Here is a 6,144-nt window from a genome sequence, read left to right on the forward strand (position 1 = left end):
CCCTTCTGATTCTCTCCCCCATCCCTTGGTGGAGGAGTGTGTGAGCGGCTGTGTGGTTCTTGTCTGCTGGCTGAGGTTAAACCACAAGAAAATGCAAACAGTGCTCTATGGCATAATACAAAATCTTTTTGCCCCAATACAGTGACAGTAAAACAACTACTGCTAACCATGCTGATTATACTTCCAATATTCTTGACATTTATCTGTGAAGTTTTGCAATACCGGTAATACCTGTGATAATATGTAAAGAATGTTTATTAAAAGAATTACATTTTAAGAAGTACAGGCTAACACTGGTGCCTTCCTCTCTGGTGACATGGGTAGAATTTCACCTTTTTATCTTCTTGTTTACTCCATGAATGTGTAACACCGGTGCCTTCCTCTCTGGTGACATGGGTAGAATTTCACCTTTTTCTCTTCTTGCTTACTCCATGAATGTGTTGTTACTTAACCTTTTCCAAACCTTCCAAAATCAGTGGTTTCATTAATTGTTGGTTGACAGATGATATGCAGGTAGAGGGCACTGAGCAGTTACAGAGGTAACCAAGGAATGCAAGCCAAAGTAAAGGGTTGTGAATCTCATAGTCACTGTGCATATGTAAATGGTGCTTTTATACTGGTTTCCTGGAAACTAATTTTAATTTACTTTGGCCCAAGTTCTTTTCAAAACAAATTAATGATGGTTTAGAAAATAAATAGCTTTCTCAAAGAGGCACTTAGCAGTCCTTAAAGAATATTTTCACATCAGTGAAGTCCAGTAACATCTCTGGTGATGCCAAATGAATATTCTGCTCCTTCAACCCACTGCTTATTTGTTAATAAGATTGTAGGCATCTGCTGTACTGAGAAGATAATTATTTTTTTTAATCTTGAAATGAAAATTAACTGATAAAAGGGAAAACTTGAAAATGCTTCTTTATTTTTGACTGTCTGTGTTACAAAGAATTTACCTTGTTTTCAGTCATCCTTTTGGTCTACTTGCTGTTTTAGTGCTACAAGATGTTTTTGTGGACATAATTAAAAATTAAAGAAAAATGAACCATATGATCCTCCCTACATTGCTCATGTGTCATGCTTCTGTTCAGTGTGCAACACCTCTTCTGGCAGTACATATTCCTTCTTTTCCTTAAGTGACTGAAACACTGATTCTGCTGCAAAGGACCCCTTCAGGGCTGAGCAAGATGATTTATCTATTGGTAACGTTTTATATACTGGTTTCTTTCACAAGCACCAAAAGCTGAAGCAGCTATTGAAATAAGATATCTAGTCAGTACTTTATACTTCTGAACAGATGACACAGGCAGGCAGCACATTGCTGACCTCTTAAACAGGATGAAACTGTTGTCTTACTTTCTGATGGTCCACAATGACTTCTTACTGCCATAACATGGTGTCGTGGTATAACCCCAGCTGGCAACCGAGCACCATACAGCCACTTAGTCACTCCCCCACCAGTGAGATGGGGGAGACAGCTGAAAGGGTAAAAGCTAGAAGAACTCATGGAGTGAGATAAAGACAGTTTAACAGGGAAAGCAAAAGCTGCACACACAAGCAAAGCAAAACAAGAAATTAATTCACTGCTTCCCATGGGTAGGAGGTGCTCAGCCATCTCTAGGAGAGCAGGGCCCCATCACATGTAACAGTTACTTGGGAAGACAAATGTCATCACTCCAAACATCCCCCACTTCCTCCTTCTTGCCCCCACTTTATATACTGAGCATGATGTCCTATGGTATGGGATATCCCTTTGGTCAATTTGTGTCATCTGTCCTGGCTGTGTCTCCTCCCAACCACCCATTGATTCAAAGAAATCGACCCAACAGCATGGTACTGTTAAGCAAGCACTCCTTTAATGCTGGTATTAAGTGTGTGTGGGAGCACTCCTCCTAACACACACACACCCTGGCTCCAAACAGGACAGTTTTTATTTTCACAAATTGTGCATATTCATTTGATTTCCAGGAACTCATACATATATGCTAATGATTTCTTAGAAAGCATACTATTATCCCTGCCCTCCTTGCACCTGCACAGTTAATTGAGGTGGTGGTCGTTGAGGATCCTCTATGACCCGCAGTGGTCATCCCAGAGTCTTCATCACTCTACTGATGGATGACCTCTCCTGTTGGCCACATGCACACCCCTTCTGGTCATCTTTCCAAACCGCAGAGCAGGTTCTAACCAGTGTTTGCGTTCCAGTTCCTCAAAACAATCACTCCCTTTCGGCCTTTGCAGAGACATGAGAGTTGCAGTATATCTTCACTTGTGCAGATGTTACAAATTCCTAACAGCTTTGTTTTTGCCAAAGTAGCAGTCAGGCCTTAGAGCTACAACTATGGTTAAAAGTATGGATACCATCAGTTACAACTATAGTTACAAATATGAGTTTCTACCCCAGCTCCTGTTCAAAATTATTTCTTTAGTCATAGGTTTAGGTTTACCTAGCCTTTCACCTTGCACCCCCAGCTTTCTTTGCCAGTGTGGCAGTACTAAATGCAGAACAGGCCTTGGCTCTGTGTAAGCTCTGCTCAGCAATAACAAAAAAACCCTCTCCATCTTACCAGCATTGTGTTCAGCACAAATCCAAAACACCTCCCCATACTAGCCACTGTGAAGAAAATTAACTCTGCCCTAGCCAAAACCAGCACATGTGACCTTGGACGGACTTAGTAGATTTTCATTCTCCCTATTCCCTTTTGTAGGTGTGATTTGCTGGGAGATGATGTAGCTGCCCATAGATAGTAACGCTCTAGAGAGAGTTCATGTGCTTTGTAGAAAGGAAGAGCTCCTTCCAGCTTTGTTTACGGCTTGGACAGCAGAGGGCAGGTGTTAGTTTTGCATGACAGAAAGTTTATTGTGTGGAATGGCTGTGTGTGTACACATGATGAAAGGGTCTGCATACTAGAAAGGCTTATAGAGATGTAGCATGGAGCAGTTAAATATAAGCTTTGGTTTTTTGTTTATATAGGAAGTTTTTTTCTTGCAGAAGATTCTTTTACCTTTTCTTAAGAAAAATCTATTGTTTTGGCCAAGAAGTGTTAAAACAAAATTAAAATTGTATTTGCAAGGTAAGAAAGAGCGTCAGTCCAGGAAAATTACCATTTACCCACACATTGCTATATTGAAACCTTCTAATATCTTCCTATTCTGTCATTTGACTCTCATCATGGTGGCATGTGAATATTCCTCTTATTTGAGTCACTGCATAGCAGACAGATGTATATCTAATTATTCTGAAGCAAAATTTTGTGCAGGAGGCTTATTTTTGCATTAACTCTTGAGTTTCTAGTTTAATTGCACTTAAGGGTCTTGTAGTGGCATGGCAATCCTAATACTTATAGCTAAACAACAGATTTCTGCCAGCTGAAAATTCTGGTCAGACATATGTTGGTCAGGTCCTGTGCAAAAGCAAATTCTTAGTATTTTCACACTGTTAGGTCCAAAGTCATGTTTTCATTGGTAAAATTTCTTGCGCTTGGGTAGAGGAGAGGCTGTAGTGGGACAAAGCACCATCTGTGACACAGTCTTGATAGGTCTAGATGGATAAAGTGCTGCTAGTCAAAATAAAATTTTAGTTTAAGCATAATTGCAGTTTTTGGTGGTCATAACTGTTAGAGAAGGTGTTTAACGGGTTACTTCAGTGGCACATTATTTCATAACAGTATAGGTCCCTGTGGGTGAAAGTGAATAATAGCAGACCGACATTCGACATTTATAGAATGCTAATGTGTTGGCTGTATGACAGTGTTCAGTTAGTTTCACAAATGTGCTGTCACTTAAACTTGTTGAACTTGTTGAACTGGAGATAACAGTACTGCTTTGCCCTCAGGTAGTAAGGATGATTGTTTTCAGTGCCACGTAATAGGATTTTTCCTTGTGCTTTACTTATTGCTGTAACAGGCCTTCTCAGACCATGTGGTGGCTTCAACATCCCTTTTTCATTTCTCCCTTCTGGAACTGTGAGCTGGGATCAGTGTCTCTGCCAGTGGCATTTCTCCTCCACCTCTTCATCCTGGCACCACTGCTTCATTGAAAACCAGTTTACAGTGAGCATTGGGCAGTTACGGAGCTGGGCTGTTCATGCACATATTTCTCAACAGACCCTCACAGCTGATCATTTTCTCCTTTTCTGAGATAGCTCCTCTGACCCATCAATTACCTGTTCTTGGCCAGTGAACATTAGTTTCTGCTTGTCTATTCCAGTTCTTGGCAAGTTTTTACTCCAGCCTCTCTGCTGTACATCCCTGCTACATGTCTTTGTTGTTACTGAAATCTGGTACTAGTTCATGTGCCCAAAGACCTTTGGAGAACTGCTGACCCTTAGAATACCAGTAGTTTTCATCCTTTCTTAATCTTAATTGTACTGAAGCTTTTCAGGGGCTTGTCCTGCTTGAGCAAACCAAACACATTTTCTGAGGGTACCAAGTGAAATTCACTATGTACTATTGCTGCAGCAAAGAAATATACTAGTTGATGTGACAGAGCAGTAAACACATCTTTGTCTCCATTTCTCTGCCACTCTAAACATTTTTGAATGTTGAGGTCTCTTTTAGAGCAAAGGAGGCTTGCTTCTTTTCTGCTCTCCCTCAGTTCATGGAACTCAAAACAGAATTTCTCGGTCTTCTCATCTGCAGCCGTTTTGCTTCTTGCCTTTCCTCAAGTTACTAGCAATGGAATATGTAAACTTCAATCCAGTTAAGTGAACATTTAAACAGCTATTTAAATCCTGCCACCCACCCCTGCCTCATTATCATGTCTTTCACAGATTGGCCATCCTGTTTTCCATACCTATTGTTGTATCTAAGGTAGGCTGACTCAAATGCAAGAAAAGTAACCTAGCTGAGAAAAAAATGCATCTTTAACACATGCATGCACATGTGAGTACCTGCACACATGCACATAAACACTTGTCTGCAGAAGCCTCTTCCATTTGACTGTACCCAGAAAGAAGTGAACCATCACTTCAGGATTCATAACAAGCAGCATTAGCGTAAACAGGTACAGTGACTCACATCAGCTATTTGAACAAATAATGCAGAAGTACTCCTCATTCTCAATTCACCGGGAATGAGTGCTGTGAGTGCTGCTGTGAAAACCCTCCACTGTTGCTGTTATCCACTACTGCAGAATTGCCAGAATTCTTTCAGTACTAGAGCTGATCAGCAATGGTTTTGCACATAACTCCTTGTTTGCCATGAGAATCTGTACAGTTTGGTGGCACAAGTTAGTGGGTTTTGTTTCAGGGTGAAGTTGATACAAGTGGGTATTAGGCACTTGTCCTGGCCAATGCAATTAATTTCCTCTCCTTCCTTACAGCTCATGACTATAAAGTGGATTGAAGTCTATAACTGATCTGGTTGAGGAAAGAAGCAACCAATCCCACAACATTTTTTCTGTGTTATTCTTCAGCTAGATGCCAGAGCATACATTTTATGACAACATGGCAAAGGTGATGCTGTCAGTGACAGGAGGGCAAGAGCAGGCTGAACAGCTCTCCTACTGCCACTGAATCTCTATGCATATGGCCTGAATTCTGGTCTGATGTGCACCATAAGATAAAGATAGTAATTTGTACTCTCTGCTGTGGTTTGGTTCTTTTAAGTTCAATGACAACCTTTTAATTAGGGAAAGGAGAACTAACAGATTTGGGAAAGTCTGGGGTTTTTTTCAATGGACTGCTGGCTGCTCAGACAAGGTACAGTTAGCCCTGCCTGATGTCAAGAGGTACAACAAAGTGCACTGCACATTTGTTCACATTATCCTTCTGATTGCTGTACTTCTTGACAGTATTTAGCTATCCTAATAAAAGAGGAGGACATGGAGTATAAATCTTCTTAGGGTGGTAAACACGTATTTGTATCTGTACTGTATAAGTAATAAATTATTTTTTCATTAATTTAAAAAGAAAAATATGTATAAAGCAATTTACACTTTCATAAAAATAAATATACTTTTTGAGTAGCAACCAACCTAAGAAATCTTGAACAAAAAGTGAGACACAATAAAAATTCCCAGACTTCTGTTTGAATTTGGAAACTGGCAATGAAATTCCACTCTTAATGAAATCAATAGGAAACTCATGAAGTCAGAACTCATATACAGGGTTTCTTTTTAAAGCAACTTTGCAAACCATACCTAGGAAAA

This window comes from Acanthisitta chloris, unplaced genomic scaffold (genome assembly GCF_000695815.1).
Source record: "Acanthisitta chloris isolate BGI_N310 unplaced genomic scaffold, ASM69581v1 scaffold19768, whole genome shotgun sequence".
NCBI lineage: Eukaryota > Metazoa > Chordata > Aves > Passeriformes > Acanthisittidae > Acanthisitta > Acanthisitta chloris.